The sequence below is a fragment of the Corvus cornix genome, chromosome Z (assembly GCF_000738735.6).
Source record: "Corvus cornix cornix isolate S_Up_H32 chromosome Z, ASM73873v5, whole genome shotgun sequence".
Lineage (NCBI taxonomy): Eukaryota > Metazoa > Chordata > Aves > Passeriformes > Corvidae > Corvus > Corvus cornix.
This window is the reverse complement of record NC_046357.1, coordinates 69,392,578-69,409,416: the sequence shown is the minus strand read 5'-3', so window position 1 is coordinate 69,409,416 and position 16,839 is coordinate 69,392,578. Positions and strand designations below refer to the sequence as shown.

The 16,839-nt window shown below is 40.5% G+C and overlaps 1 long non-coding RNA gene across 1 annotated transcript in view; it reads right to left on the bottom strand.

Annotated features, from left to right (window-relative positions):
* The window catches only part of LOC109145492, a 43,596-nt gene extending 30,939 nt beyond the window's left edge, over nucleotides 1–12,657 (bottom strand). The window contains exon 1 of the long non-coding RNA XR_002046879.2: nucleotides 12,423–12,657. This is a non-coding gene — a long non-coding RNA (uncharacterized LOC109145492). The remainder of the gene's footprint in view (nucleotides 1–12,422) is intronic.
* Between the last annotated feature and the right edge of the window lie 4,182 nt (nucleotides 12,658–16,839).

Here is a 16,839-nt window from a genome sequence, read left to right as displayed (position 1 = left end):
TAGAAAAAAGAAATGTAATGGCTAGCGTAAAAGATATATTATTTTTCTAATTTGCATCAAAAGCAGCATATATTGAATATATTCAATATATTCACTGTATTATCCTTCTGCCAGTACTCCCTACAATCTGAGCCAGCGCTCAGCAATGTTTCTAAATTACTGGGAAGACTGTAGAGAATCATCCATTTCCTTATGTTTTCCAGCAGCCATGCCAAATCTTAAGTTGAAATAAGTCACTTAAAACTACAAAACATGCTGCAACTAGTGGAAACTTTTTGGAAATGCAACTTTAATTATCAGCTAAAAGATTGCAGTAAGGAGTCTGTGCCAAAAGGAACCTTCCATTTGAGTGCAACTGATGATGTGATGAAGGACAGATGACAAATCTCCTCTGAGGAACAATTTCTCTTCTACTGAAGCCAGCTAGGGCAAAGGAAAGCATTTGGAGAACCTATTATTCCTTGCTCAGTCTGGTTTTCTTTATGGAGCCACAAAACTAAGTTCACACTGTAGTTTGAAACCCAAAAACTGAAGACCAGGCTCTAAGGGTAGGGAACATTCGTCTTTTTTGGACCCTGGTATATCACTTCTGGGAGTGCCAGGAATGGTTTTGGGCTTAATTGCCCCACACAGATAGGTGCTACTGCCTTCTGAGGGGAAGAAACAACACAGCAGTCAGGAAGACAGACTATTAAAGGGCATTTGTCCATAAAATCCCAGAAACAACACCATGTGCCCAAACCTGGCTTAAGCAGAAAGCTCAAATCAGAACAAAATTGTATCAAACTGCATCCTAGTCAAAATCCAGAAAGGGTTTCCCCCAAGCTCTAATGAAAAACAGCTCAAGTTCTGAGTGTATTGTGAGAGCAGAGGCACAGCTCCCAGCACACTGTTTAGAGCAAACCCCCCACGCCAGCAGATTCTGCAGCTGCTGGTCCAGACCACTCACCCAGCCTGCTGTGACTCCCCAGCTGTGGGTACAGCATCAGGTCAGCTCAAACATGCCAGTTTACCCCGGGGGCCTCTGCTTCACCAGGCTGCACAAGCCTTTGCTCAGTGTAAAGGCACAAATATCACTCGCCCAGGGCAGGTGTCCCTCACAGGCAATTCCTACCACTGTGAGGGAGGGAGGTATGTCCCTTCTGAGCATACATCCATCCTGTGGCAGCATCCCTTCTGTCCAGCACAGAGGAGACCCCTCACAGGCTTCTCTCTCAGTGAGCCTACACGGCCTCTGCTCATCTTCTTACCAGGAAGGGCACATGGGTAATAGGAGAAACCCTACTTATGATGACTTATTTCATATTCTGCAAAAACAGTTTATTTTCTTTTTAAATTAGTAGTTACTACTTAGATTTCCATAATCATGCTGTCAATAAGACAGTTATCTGGGCAGATGTATGCACAATATTGAGATTTTTGATACTGTAGATAGAGGTGGGGTGAGATTTTCAAATGCACAAGGGAATTATTTCTCCTTGATACCACACGGATATAGGCAGCAGAAAATCCTACTGTCTGTCTGCATTTTTAGCTGCTAAGTACCTTAAAATTCTGGTTCTTAAGGACCAAGACTAAAATCCCAGATCTGCTTAAATCTACAACAAATTCCCATTGATTTCCACAGTCCCAGGATTTCTTCTTAAATCCACATTGAAGCATCTAAATAGTCTGTTTTAATAAGTATTTAAATCCCTAACAGCTCTCATATTTAGGTAAATATGGATTCTAATGCAATTTTTGAAATTTAACAGCAGACCCCTGTTTTTAGAAATCTTGTCTGTAATCATACATGTGACAATTTTCATTATTTTAGTACTTTTAAAAATATAGAATACCCAAATATAAGCCATCTTTTGACATTAAAACACAGTAAAAATGTCGTGTGTTGTACTCCTGGACATGTATTTTTCTTTCTTTTTACAGGGTAGCACGTGATACAGATTAAAATATTCTGCAGCAAGACTGTGTCTGCAGAGTCTTATAAAGGTGTATTTTAGGGAGTTGCAAATGCGATCTGGCATCAGTGTGGGGAGTAAAGGTAAGAAAAATAACATGGCAAGTATATTAAAGTTACGACAGGAACAGCATGAGTGCTACTGGATAGATTTGAAAACATTTTTGCAATATTGTACCTAGATCTGGGGCGGCACAAGGTGAGCTGGCTTTGTAGCTCACATCACTTCTTAACTAAGACAGTAAAACATTCCTACAACTCAAAAAATTTTTCAAAATTTAAAAAAGAAAGAAAAAAAGAACCATGGAACCCTTGAAAGAGCCAAGCTACTCTAGTAAATAGATATTGACATTTGTAAATGAATGTGGATTTTTAAGAATTGATTTTAAAAATTGCTCTAGGTCTGACACCTCTGCTGCAGTTTCTGTCCAGATCAATTTTTACAGCTGAAATAATTCCTGAACTATAGAGCTCATAACAAGACCAGTCTCAGATCCTAAACTATGATCAGGTCCTACTACAAAGAAAAGTATAGAAGGCCTAGGATGACTGCATTTTCCTTTGTTTGCTTGCAGTCCTATACAAAACAAAACCCAAAAACCCCCACTGAAGATAAATTCATTACTGTTGCTTTCCTCCTGCAGAGCATTAATAGGTTTTAGAAATGAAACTCTTTTATTAATTTGATTAAGTCAAAGGAAAATCCAAGGTTTCCATGAATAATTCAGATTAACATCATATCTTCAAAGGTCGTATGTAAAACATTATTATACATCAAAAGTTCCTCACAGTCTAACATACATTTCATTTTCAATAATGTTGATTTATTGTTTTATAAAGCAAAATAATAAATATAATAAATTGCCCTTATATTTTCTGGTCTCAGTCACTATAAAATAACTGGTGTAGTTTTACATTTTCAGTGTGAAATATTAAATACATAAATCAAAACAAGATTATTTTTCATCTGGAGCTAGCTGGAAACTGGTTTCTGAAACTGATAAATTTATTTTAGATAAAATGAATGCTTTAGGAAAAAGATCTTTACTGAGTCCATAGCAGCTCTGAAAGAAACAAGAACTCAGCGTTCTAATATCCTGCTTTAGTTGGCTTCACTGTGACAGGTGCTGAATCTTGCACAGGCAGCGGCTGGAAGCAGCTCCACATTTCTCCAAGTTCCAAGTTTCTCCTGTTCTCCTTGCCAGTATTCTCCTCACTGCCTTTGCCTGCCCAAAGATCATTCTCTTCATGGTGCACAGCACCATTGCTGCTAGGCTTACATCCTTCTTAGCTGAAAATTCTGTTAGGAGATATTATAATTATTTATTGTATATTGTATGTTGTTGTTGGGAGATATATATATATTATATTATATATATATATGTACATATGTACGAAGGTATGTAACCATTCCTAAAAATAATTGTTCACCAAGAAGAACATTAAGAAATAATAATAACTATTCCAATGTGTAAAAGTAGATTCAGCTGGTTTTGCACTGTTGTTTTCTCAACAGAAGCTTCATTGGGAGCTAGAAATACTGTTTTGCATCCTTGATTAAAAAGAGTAAATCTAATTCTAAGGAATCATTATAACATTTAAATACCATTCAACTCTTACTGCACTTAAACATTCAACCACAAGAAGCTTTCAAAAGGAGTGATGATACTAGCATACTAAAGAATTTCAGGGTGCATGAGTGAATAGGAAGGGAAGAAAAACAGGGTCTACCTGAGGCTAGTCATTAGACGGTTCCAGAAATCAGGACCACACCATCAACTACATGCTCACCCCAGGGCCTTGCTTGAAACCTGGGACAGATCATATTTTGGCAGCTTTTTTGATGTAGAATTCTGCTTGTGGTCTATACAGCTTTTTTCCCTTAATTTCAATTTTAAGACAGTTTTAGGTTTAGCAACAATACATTAAAAGTACACTTCAGCAACATAGTGTGGAAGAAGCCAATCAAACAGCACCTTTTGTATCTACTGCTTACCTTTCCTTCTGAAGAGATAACACTGGATTTTCCTTGTTCAGTACATTTGAGAAGTACTTGCATGAACACAAAGAATAAAAGCTGATAAAAGAAAGTGCCTAGCATGGGCCAGTCAGATCTTTTATCTTGGACTGTTTGTTGCTGGGGTTTTGGCATGTTTTTGGGTTGTTTATTTCAGCCTAATTTCTTTAATTTTAAGAACCAAGGGAAAAAAATTTCAAGCACATCAAAGCTGTTGTGGAGACGTATATCACATCTATCTGTCATGGGTTAGCAAGCGTAGTCCCAGAAGTGATGTTCTGCAAAGGGGTGCTTGCAGCTTCCTCTATGACCTGATAGAACCTATCAGCTGGCTAGTTTGAATATGGACAATTCTTTGAGCCACTTAAAATTGTGACCGCCTCTGTGATCCACACTTAAGAATATTAAACCCTGAGGAAGAGTCTCTCTCTCTCGTTTCCGGCACTGGGACAGGTGGCTGCGGGCCCTGTGCAGGGGCCAGTGGGCCCAGCCCAGGCCCTGCTCGGGCCAGGCCAGGCCGGGCCACGGCCATCCTGGAGCCGATGGGCCCTGTTCCACCTGCGGAACCAGCCCCCCCCGCCCCCACCCCAGCTCTGCTGTGGGCAGCCGGAGTGGCCCAGCTCCCCCTCCCTCTCCACTGAGATAAGCCACATTCCAGCTGCGAGGCCTAGGTGAGATTAACCCTTTTAGTGCTGTGAAGAGCTGAAAACCTGAGGGAAGAGAAAGAGGAGATGCTTAAAGCTGAAATTCTGTTGTGAAGCTATGATATATCAGAGTATCCCGTTGTGATTTCATGAAGATCTGGGGGGTGGAGTGTTCAACTCGTGAGCAAAAGCACCTGCGCTGAGATAAGCAGATGCTGACACAGCTGTAATTTCATGAGAAGTTTGGACAGGGAGAGATGGAAGCGATGAGGACTTTTGCTCCACATGGGAAAGGAGAAAACCTCAGTTCCTAGAGATGCTGCCAGAGATAGTCCTAAAGATGAAGATGAGGAGGACCCTTTGCTCGCAGGGGAGGCGGAGGGCCTCTGTTCTTAGAGACGAAATGTTCCCAGAGATGGGTGAAGAGAACTTTTGTTTCTGAACGGCTCAACCTTAAAGTTGTACCCCAAAAAAAACTTCAAGAGTGGACCCTCGAAAGCAGTTGTGGGAAAAGCTGCAAGTCGGGGGAAGGGACTCACATGCGAGCAGAGAGACTCCTCTTCCTAAATGGACTGAACAAGGTTATTATGGAAGTGGTAAACAGACTGAACATCTCAAGGGTTGTCTTTTTACATTGTCAGCGGGAGAAGGGAGGAAGGTGGGGGGAGGAGAAGAGTTCTGAAGGTGTGGTATAATTTTTTTTCTTCTTTTAGGTCTGTTAATAAAGTTCTTTATATTCTTTCAAGTTTGGTGCCTGGTTTGCATTTCTCCTAATTCTTATCTCGCAGAAGATAAACAGTAATGAGTATCTTGGACCAAACCACTACAGCATCCAAGTTCCTCAGGGGGTGTCCCACAGCTGAACATTTCCATAGCCTGGTTGGTAGCTTACTGAGTTGCTTACACAGACAGGAAATCTTTCAAGCATGTTTTTCAATTTCATTTACCTCTAGGAAGATAACACTAAAAAAGCATTTGTGAACAGAGAAGAAAATAAATTTTTGCTGTTGAGTTTGTTACTTGAGGTAGAACTACTATTGGAATTAATATAAATGTTTCTTCAGTAACATTATTTTTGTTATTGCAGTTTACTTCCTTAGTCTTTATTTTGTAGGTGTGTATCAAAATGCTAGGTGCATTTAAATTCTCAACTTATCTTTTCTCTTCACAATTGAAAATAGATCTTGCAGGAAATTAACATATATTTGCAGTATTTTAGTATTGGGAGAGCAGGCTATTCTTTTCCCTTTTGAGTCATTGGGAGACAGAGGCAACTGGATGGCACAAATTAATTAAATTCAGACAGCCCGGAACTTCATTAATGGTACCTGTAGTTCTCTGTATTGATGCAGAGCCAAGTCTCAAGATCTTAATGTGACTCTCATTAAGACAAAAATCCACTCAGGTAACTAGGAATTTTATTTGTTGAAGACCTAGGGAAGGGTTTCAATTTGGCGTGGTTTCAGTCCTTCAGCCAAACCCTTACAGACTGAAAAGGCAATGAATCTTGATATCATCCAGTTATTTGCAGACTAGTTTGATCTGACAAGAGAGATGGTATGAAATCTGGACTAAAAGAAAAGAGCAATGCACAACATACACTGGCTGAGAAGTCTCTTTGTTCATAAATATTGCACCACTAAGCTATTTTAAATTTTTAATCTTCTTGAGTCAAATTGTGCAGTAAAGTATGAGTAGCTTACCCGCAGAAAATATTAAATTAACAGCTACAGAAAACTATGACCAAATAGAGAAAAAAAAAATGAATCTTGCTATTAGCTTTGGCAAGTCCATCTCAAGATAACATGGAAAGACACAGCCGTTAACTTCAGTTATTCAGTCTTGGAATCCTGCTGAATCCTTCAAGGGAGTTAGTGGTACTACAATGGCTGAAAAAAGACAAGCTCTCACTGCAATGTGATGCAGAGATGGAGCATGTAAATGATCCCAGAATACATTTTCTCTCTATCCTGCATTTCCATGTTTGCCATAAACTGTGTCCCCTGCCTGCCACTTCCCAGTAGCCTAGATCTAGAAGAAAGATAACATTTTCCTTCAATTTTCCTTTACACAATGAGAACTTACCAGCAGTAACCTCATAAAAGAAGAAAAAAGACAAAAATTTAGAGGACCAATAAATCCATTCACAAAAAATCACAGATTTCTAACACCTCCAGAATCCTGTGCTAAATGGCATGGTTGTTTACTTTTAAATTCCCTTGAAAATTCTAGTCCGAATCACCCTTCATAAAATTTATCAAATCAGCAACTGTGTGAGATGACTTTAAAAAGTACATTGAACGCAGTAATTTATATGCGTACTTAAGCAACAGTCTTTGTTTTGTTCTACTCTAACCATTTGCAATTTAATATTGTATGACTGCAGCACACTGTATGATTAGAAAAGTATGTATATATTATGCATATACAGACTTGTATTATGCAACCACAAGAAAAAAAAATTGTATTGCCACATGCTATCTCCTGTAAATTTTTAAGAAGCTCATGTTCTTCCTTCCTTCCTTCCCTCCTTCCGAATTCCTTCCTTCCTTCCGAATTCCTTCCTTCCTTCCGAATTCCTTCCTTCCGAATTCCTTCCTTCCGAATTCCTTCCTTCCTTCCTTCCTTCCTTCCTTCCTTCCTTCACTTTCAACTGCTATTTTCTGCTGACTTTAAAGAAAGAAAGGAAAGGTATACAGCAATTCTCTTCAGTTTTTGAGGTATCAGATCATTTCCATAATGTAATTAAATTTATCACATTCAACTTCAGCAGCTATTTCTTGTTCCTAAAACTCATGGTGCTCCTGTAACTCTCACTCAAAATGTTTTCCTTCATATTTGCCAGTTTTTACTTTCCAGCTTCATGGATGTATCTCTGTATATTTAAAATAGTGAGTTCTTACAGATCTTTGTGATTAGTTTTGAATTTTTATGCCCTCTTGTTGTTTTGAAATTTCCTTTAAAAGTAGAATGAAGCTGTCAAAGGAAAGATAACATTAAGTACACATTAAACAATGCATATCTGTCAAGGCTATGAAAATCTGAGTCAAATTAATTTCTATGAAGCTGAAAAGATGATGCTTTAGAAACAGGTGAGATGGAGATCAGATGTAAAGAACTTAGAGAAAATAGAAAAATTAACATCCCAAGGCTTTGGAACATGCAAAATTGCTGTAGTTATTTTTTTCTGCTGCAGCATGTCTATGTTGAAGTAGCTAAGGGTGAGAAAAAGACCAATGCACTACACAGGAAAGAACAGTTATGAGAACTTGAAAGTAAGGAAGTGAATGAAGATGACAGTTGCTTAAGAGCAACATATAAAGAGCTGTAAATTAGGAGCTAATCACTTAAAAAGAGAAGAGAAAACTGAAGCTGACTACAGAATAGTTTCAAGAGGGGAGAAGTCCCAGTGGAGTAGCTCCCAGGACAGGCTGCCAACCCCAAACTATCTGAAAGACTTAACCTTCTTGCAGAGGGTATTCTCTGTCTCTCACAACAGCTTGTTATCTTATTATAACAAGATAAGTCTTGTTAGGCATCTTGGTCATAAAGGTAATAACTTCATTTAAACTGGCTGGGGTAGTCTGGCAGGGTTTACAGAAAGGCAGTTGTAACCCAGATGTAAGAGAGGAGGACCCATTGCATCACGTGGAATGTTGTCATGTGCCTTGTCAAGTGGCTTGGGTGGAGAGTGACCAAAACCCATTTACTCCCGTGCACATATATTTTACATGTGTATGTGAGAGAGCACACCCAAGAAAAACATTATTATTATAACAAGTCACAAGGAAAAAAATCTTACCTGAAGAGGTAAGAAATCGCGTGTTTCTGTGATTTCACATTGCCCAATAATAAATCCTTTCTATGGTTTGTGTCTCTAGGTAAGGCTCAAGGCTGATTGCTCATTAGCTATCTGTTTACAGTCTTTTGCCATCAAATTTTGACAGGTGTCATCAGGCAATTCAGCTGTGAGTTATGCTCTGCTCAGGAACTGCCAACATCCAGATGAAGTGCTTTCAATTCAAGTATGGTACGTGCAATGTCCTCAGCAAAGTGCTCCACCATCTCGACCACCTTTAGTCTTAGAATAAAGATTTAAAAAATAATAATAACAATAATAATAGTAATGATTTCCTTATAGCAAACATTGGATTAATTTTTTAAAAATGGGTGTAAATGTGAAGATCAAGGGCACTTAGTTCTAGAAGGAGTGCCAGCTGAGTGATGCTATTTGAATGGGCTCCAAGGCCCTGACTCAGTTGCCATCCCTTAGATGTCTGGTGCCACGTCAGATGTGATGCTGTATCCCACTTGGCGTCCATCTGTCTCTCCAGAAGGCTGCAGGCCTCCTCATGTGCTGCATCTACCACTTCAGGCAGATGTCTTAGGTACTTTAGGGTATCTAAATATTTATGCAACACAGCTCAATCAACCGCCAAACCTTCAGCTTCCTTCACCTAAGAACACGATTTGGCTCAAAGACACAAAGCACAAAGTGCTAAATACTCTGAGTCACTGCTATGCAGAAGGCTTGCTGTCCAAAACCCCACTGTTGACTCTCACTGTAGTCAATGAGAATGTAGTCAACAGAGTCTAGAAAACACATGGACCTTACAGTAGGCACCTACATTAGGTCTACTGTTCAAAAGCTATTGCTGACAGCTAAACTCAGATATTTTAATCTGGACATCAATCCCATGCTACGTATCCTAAGAAAAGGATACAAGGACAGTAGGATCTAATGCACAGGAACCTAGTTCAGAAATCTCTGAAATGAACCCTTGTTAAGACCCTATTATTGAGGTTCTTTAAAAATTCCTCTGCCTGAATTAAGGTGCAAATGAGACCATATGCCAGTGGCAATAATATGGGTTTTATTTGATGGTAAAATTGAGAGAGAGCAGGAGAGAACGACGGAAGGAGAGAGAGAGAAAGAAGAAGAAAGAAAGAAAGAAAAGAAAGAAAGAAAGAAAGAAAGAAAGAAGAAAGAAAGAAAGAGAAAGAAGAAAGAAAGAAAGAAAGAAAGAAAGAAAGAAAGAAAGAAGAAAGAAGAGAAAGAAAAAAAGAAAGAAGAAAGAAAGAAAGAAAGAAAGAAAGAAAGAAAAGAAAGAAAGAAAGAAAGAAAGAAAGAAAGAAAGAAAGAAAGAAGAAAGAAGAAAGAAAGAAAGAAAGAAAGAAAGAAAGAAAGAAAGAAAGAAAGAAGAAAGAAGAAAGAAAGAAAGAAAGAAAGAAAGAAAGAAGAAAGAAAGAAAAGAAAGAAGAAGAAAGAAAGAAGAAAGAAAGAAACAAAGAAGAAAGAAAGAAGAAAGAAAGAAAGAAAAGAAAGAAAGAAAGAATAAAAGAAAGAAAGAAAGAAAGAAGAAAGAAAGAAAGAAGAAAGACAGAAAGCAAGAAGAAAGAAAGAAAGAAAGAAAGAAAGAAAGAAAGAAAGAAGAAAGAAGTAGAAGATAGGGGGGGGACACAAAGAGTGCAAGGCGACAGAATAAGGGGAAATATCAGCACTCCCGTGGATCCAATGTTGTTCGTTGATCCTCTCCAGCTGGTCTCTCGGTGGCGAAGGTGCCCCCACGAGGCACAGAGTCCACAGGGTGTACATGCTCAGCTGGGTGGGCACGTCCGGCATGTCCCCTGGGTGGGGTCAGTCTCTCACGGCAGACTCTGGGTCTGTTGCATCCCGTGCAGCCCTTGTGGGCCAAGCCTCTACAGTGAACGTCCTGTGCATGTGGCCGTGGGTTGGGGGTTCCACAGCTGGGCCAGTTTGTGTATTGGAGGATGGGTGCTCACTGCCTCTCACCAGAGGTTGCACCATGCACCCCAAAACCTCCTCCTCCCCCTCGGGTTGGGGGGAGTCTGTGTAAACCTGGCTTCTGGTGAGCTGTGCTCTCCTCCCGCCCCAAACTCAGCGGGGATAGCTGCAGCTGCTGGCTTTGGCCTTTCCCTCAGCCTGAGATGATTGAACAATGTGTTTCCCTTTACCTAATCAACAGTTCGACTTTCAGTTCAAAGTCCCACTCTTCAGGGAAGCTTCGTTTGTAGCTTCTTTATAATGAGCAAAACTTTATATCAATGTTTGAGGCATGAACTATTTTCAGTCTCTGACAACCTTTAAGAATTCAGAGCACAGAACAAAAGCAGAGTGAGTCCAAAACTAAATGAATAATTTTCAAGCCAAAAATTGTAGGTGTTCAAAATTAACAAAGTAAACAGAACAGAATGTGTTCCGTTCTGTTCTGTTCTGTTCTGTTCTGGAAAATGAGAGAACACAAGAACAAAAAAGCCTAATTGATATATATCAAGCTCTCATCACGTTCTCCACCTTTCCCAGTACTTGAACTTCAATAGATTTGCATATTTATCATCTCCTTAGGACTACCTATAGATTGATTCACACACTAAGTATGTAGGATATGTAACAAAAGCATTTCCTAATCATGGGACAACATGAACCATTTTGATAAATAAGAGTAATCTGACTACCAAATAATGCTCACACCTATTTAGACAGAAACCTAAGACCTTAATAAGGCGCAACACTTTAAGCATTTAAAATGTAGATCTAAAGAACTGTGAAGATTTTGAATTACCAAGTAAGCATCACACTGGTCTAGGCAACACAATGAATCATTGTGAATCACCTGGCAGAAACTGCTACCCAACTTCAAAGCAAAAATTAATGGCTTGGGCCTCTGGGTGGAGGGAGCTATAAAACACTAACATCAGCTTTTGTATGTAGCAAGCTCATTAGAGAAAGCTAACCCTGCCCAGTACCTTGTATTACTAATTTAAGAACTCTTCTTGCAACTCACCTTCTTTTCCTATGCTCTTTCACTGTAAATGCAAATGCAACAGGTAATACCAGTGTAGTATATGAACATATTTTCTCTCTCTGCAATAGTCTTTCCCCTTTTTACTTACTTTCCTCTCTGCAGCAGCTTTCTAAAAATTCCTGTTTTCAAGCACAGGACTCCCAGAGGAGGGTTTCAAGAGAATTTTTATGTCATTTGATGAATGTCCTCTTCTCCTTGCTCTGTTCAGACCTCTCATGATTTTAAATTGTGAGGAACTGAACTAAAATCAATAGATGCCCTGAGTCTCAGTCTGTGAGAAGTGGGCATTTGGTAGAAAGCTGCAGGATTCCTCCATCTGTCTTGCACTCTGTTCTTCTACTTGCTCTCCAAAGCAGATGAAGAACAAACTTTTCTTCCCCTGTGTCTATTTGGAGACCCATTACCAAAACCAGGCTGGAGAAACACCATACCAAGCAGAAGAAAAACAGCTGATTTTAAAATCATTCTTCAAGTACCAGAAAGCCAAACTCTTGTCTACAATCAGGCCTTTCCCAGTACTCTGACATGCGCAGGATGAATGCTAGGAAGGGTTTTAAGGGATTTACACTGTTGAAACAATGTATTCAAATCTTCATTATAGATGAGAATCTGACCCAGGGTCTCTCAAGTCTTGTATAACTCGGCTGTGGGTATGTCTGCATGCATGAAGATAAGAATGGAAGTGGACTAAGAAAATGCCTCCCTACTTAAAAAGAACTAATTAAAAAGTGGAATGCAAAACAAATCAGCTAACTTATCTTAAAAGGTAGGGAAGCACAGCCCACGCAGGAGAAAGAGCCAAGCTACTGACATCCCCTCTCCAGAGGATAAAGGAAGACATCTGTGAAAAGTCCTCCCTTCAGTTTCTCCAGAGTAGCAAGTGCAGCAGTTGACTAGACATTAATCACATTCCACCCTTTATAGCTGAGGAAAAAACTCTGGAGGGGGGAATAATTTGACTGAGAATAACCACCTACCTTTGGGATCAGATTTCGTAATGAAATACAACCAGCTCTTTGTTGGAGAGGTTCTGAATTCCTGGGTCTGTGTAAGCGAGAAGTTAGCTGTGTTTCTCTATTTTACAATGGGAAAGATTTCCATCAAATCTGTCTCAGGATACCTTCCAGCAAGGAAGGGAAAAATATGTGCAGACTTCTTGCAGCATAAGTATACTCCAAAGCCATCCTTTCAGACAGAATGTAAATTCAGACCTTTGATGGTCAACACTGGTGCCACTGTCCAATTAGAGGCTGTGTTATTAGGGCTCTCAGGTGTGTGGGTGCTCTGTAGTAATTTCATTTGAATATGATTAATGTTCTTTCTAGCTCAAGATGTTTTCTTGTGTTGCTTTGCACAGTCAAACAGTTTACACCTCAGTGTTGGTTAAACTTCACAGGGTAAGTGAAGTGATTCATACATATATGTTTTGCCTCTAAAAAGACTTTGGCATCCTACAGGACAAAAGACATATTTAGAAGTGCAAGTCATCTTTGTCATCAAAAAATTAGATGTTGAAACACAAAAACCAGATTCAGAGGCATGAAATTTTTTTGTTTCTTTTGTTTCTAAAAATGTGGGAGATATACACCACAGTGTTCATGAAATTGTTCAAGCTGGTTTTAATAACAGTAATTATGTTAAAAAATGAAACTTCTCTCTTTGTCAGAGATGAACTGGGAAGAAACAAAGGAAGAGAAGTAACTCCTGCAGCACCTTTGTGCCCTTCTAGAATTGCTGCTCATCATTCTTTCTTTCAGCAGCTCTGTTGCTCCTTTTGTACAAAAGGTACCACCACCGAATGAAACAATTAAGGCCTGACAACTTAAATACGCTCTTCTGTTCTTTTCAAGAATAAGTGCCACCATCAAGACAAACTATACCCACTGTTTCACTATCAGCAGAGTCATTGTTATCCCAGATAGAGTGCCCTAAAAATAAAAGCCATTCTGTATGTGCAGCTTCATCAAGTCAGGTCATGTCAGCCCTGCAGGGTAGACAGCACTGTACTAATTTTATTACTCTATTTTTAAACATGACCTCCTTAGATCTTTTAGTGTGTCCCAAATAACAAAACAGAATTGACACATTGTATTCAAGTTTCTACTCCCAGCCACCTCCAATTTCTGAATATCTTACCCAGTCAGTATATTTGCTATCTAAAACTATGAAGAAGTTGTTATATTTAGCTTAATGTCACTTGTTGTGGCATTAACGACTTAATGTCACCTGTTGGCTGTTCAGGAGTCATGAGATGAATTCAAAATTCATATCCGCAAGATTAATCTGTGTTAACAGTTTAGTGCCCCTGGCACCATATTTCACAGTGTTCCATCCCCTACAACTGAGCTGAATTTTACAAGCCTGTGAACGTAGTTGCAGTGGGAGGGTTTCAACCAGTATTACCTCAGATACACTGATGGCTGGAAGTCATCCCAAGCAGGATTGTCTCTCAGAGATGACACTAAAATTCTTAGGTTTTTCTGGTACATCTGAGGAATTTTATCCTCAATAGCTGTCCTACCACAACATGAAGGACACTCAGACTATCTAAGAGTTATAGTGGCAGCAGAAGACATAAAAATAGAAGAATTGTCTATATTTATCAAGGCAAATTGATAGAACCCCATTGGCACACAGATTTACACCAAGCTGCAGCTCTTAGATTACCATTCATGTTTGGATTTTTCGCACCAGCTGACACTGGGCAGGTACATACATTATAGGACAACTTTTTCAGACATGAGCTGAATAAAAAAGTACTTTTCCTTCCCTTGCATCTATTCCTCACCTCAAACCATTTCAAGGCAAACAAAAGACATTGCAGTTAGTGCCACAGTGGAGTTTTCAGAAAATGCAGGGAATCCACTCAGTGTTCAGCGTTTGCACAATAAAAAAATCACACAATCCTATGTGAGAGGAAGGTAAGGAAGAGGAACCAGACTGTATTCAGCAGTTTGGCGTAGCAAGTTCCTCAGACTTTCAAATTGTAATTTTTATCATAAGCAATGCCATAGTGGCAAGGGTCAGACAGGAACATCTGTTACGAACTTTAGGCTGAATCTGTGGACAGCATTCTCAGTACCCTGTCACATTATGCCCTGAAATACCCATACTCTTCCCTTGCAGTGGTGGATGGCGGATTGAATTTGTGCGCCAAGGTTTCCACAGAAGGGGAGAAGGGGCCTAAAGGGATGGCTTTTGTGAGAAGCTGCCACAATCTTCCCCTGTCCATTGATGCCAATCCCAGATGGCACGAGGATGGACCCACTGCTGACCATTGCTGAGGCTATCAGTGATGGTAGCTGTGTCTCTGGGATAACAAATTTAAGATGGGGGATAAGTTATTGTGCAGAAGCAGCTGGGAGAGAAACAGTCCTGCAGACCCCAAGGTTAGGGAAAAACAAGGGGCAGGAGGTGCACCAGGTGCCAGAGCTGCAGCCCGTGGTGCAGACAATGGTGAGGCAGATGTGCCCTGCAGTCTAGGGAGATCCACAGGGAGCTGAGAGCTACCTGCAGCCCATGGACACCCCACACTGGAACAAGTGGATGCCCAAAGGAGGCTGTAGACCCTGGAGAAGCCCATGCTAGAGCAGGCTCCCGGCAGGAGAGAGATGGAGAGAGGAGCCCCATGGAGAGAGAAGGCCACACTGGAGCAGGTTTCATGGAAGGACTTGTGACTCTGTGGGGTCCTAAGCTGGAACAGGCTGTTCCTGAAGGACTGTACACTGTGGAAGGGACCCACATCAGAGCAGTTCTTGAAGAACCATAGCCCATGGGAAGAGCTCATGTTGAAGTTCATGGAGAACTGTCTCCCACAGGAGGGACCCCATGCTGGAGCAGAGGAATAGTGTCGGGGGAAGGAGCAGCAATATGTGGTAAGTTGACTGTAGCACTCATTTCCTTCTCCCTGTGCCACTGGCAGGCAGGAGGTATAGGATTTGGGAGCTAAGGTAAGACCAGGAATAATGGAGGGGTGTGGGAAGGTGTATTAAGATTTGGGTTTATTTCTTACTATTTTACTCTGATCTGTTTGGCAATTAATTCAGTCAATTTCACTGAGTCTGTTTTACCTGATGGCAATTGGTGACTGATCTCTCTCCCTGCCCTGACCTCAACCCATGAATCTTTTGTTGTATTTTTCTTCCCCCATCCAGTTGAAGAGGGCATTGAGTCGCTTTAGTGAGCGTTTGGTGTCCAGGTAGTGTCAAACCACCACAGCTGGTCAAACCATCCCAAAGAAGTTTAGAGCAAGTCAGTGAGATCATAGGAGATGCTGGGTTCTTAGAAAGGTCTGGTGCCTGCTGCACTGTATTCCATTGGCTAATCCCCAGCTGGGCTTGTTTGAACTTGGCAGGGTTTCTTTTTTCATTTTGGAAGGAAGGAAGGAAGGAAGGAAGGAAGGAAGGAAGGAAGGAAGGAAGGAAGGAAGGAAGGAAGGAAGGAAGGAAGGAAGGAAGGAAGGAAGGAAGGAAGGAAGGAAGGAAGGAAGGAAGGAAGGAAAAGGAAGGAAGGAAGGAAAAGGAAGGAAGGAAGGAAGGAAGGACGGACTTTGGCCCAATATTTGAATTGCACATTAGAAATTACTTAATTTCTCTCTCCACACACCTCATTAGCTAAGAAAGTAGCACTGAAACAGGAAGGAGAGGTGGCTATTGCCTCCTCTGCTTGACTGCTTCCACAAAAATGCATATACCTTGGTACATGTAAATGATCATCTAACACAGAGGGATAATGACCTGCAGGCAACTTTGTTTACCTCGTTTCCAAAGGCTTTTCTGCCAGAACCAAATTGGCTTATTCCAGTAACAAAAGACTGTAGAAAACAAAAAGCATTTCTTCATAGGAGTAGAGCATAGGGATATAACTGTGAACAGGACAGTTCAGACTGGTGTGTCTGTGTGGACACAGCAGCGGCATGTCTAACATACTTGGCCCCCAAAACATTGGGAAGGTTTGTTCAGGTCATTTTTTTTTTGCTGCCCAAGCACAGCAGTGCTGCCGTTATCCCAGTCAGCCAGATGGCACAGAGCCCTGTATCATACCACGTGAACTTATCCAAGGAATAATTGGTCAGATGCTGAAATTCAAACCTGACAAAATATGTATATCCTCCCTGTTTAACTCTGCTGTTCTGTCTGCTTTCATTTCGTGTTCTCTATCTGTCCCATGAATGATCAAGATGACAGTGAACAAAGAAGGATGAGAGGTCTGTGTTTATCAGTCACAGTCTGGAAGACTTGCTGCTCTAATAGGAAGCAACCTTGACATCTACTCTTGCCATTGGGCAGATCAACCTGCCAGCATCACATTTGTGACACTAACATTTTCTCAACTTTACTTCTCAGAAAAATGGAGAAGAGACGCACCAAAAATTTCTTAGAAACATTTTCATAA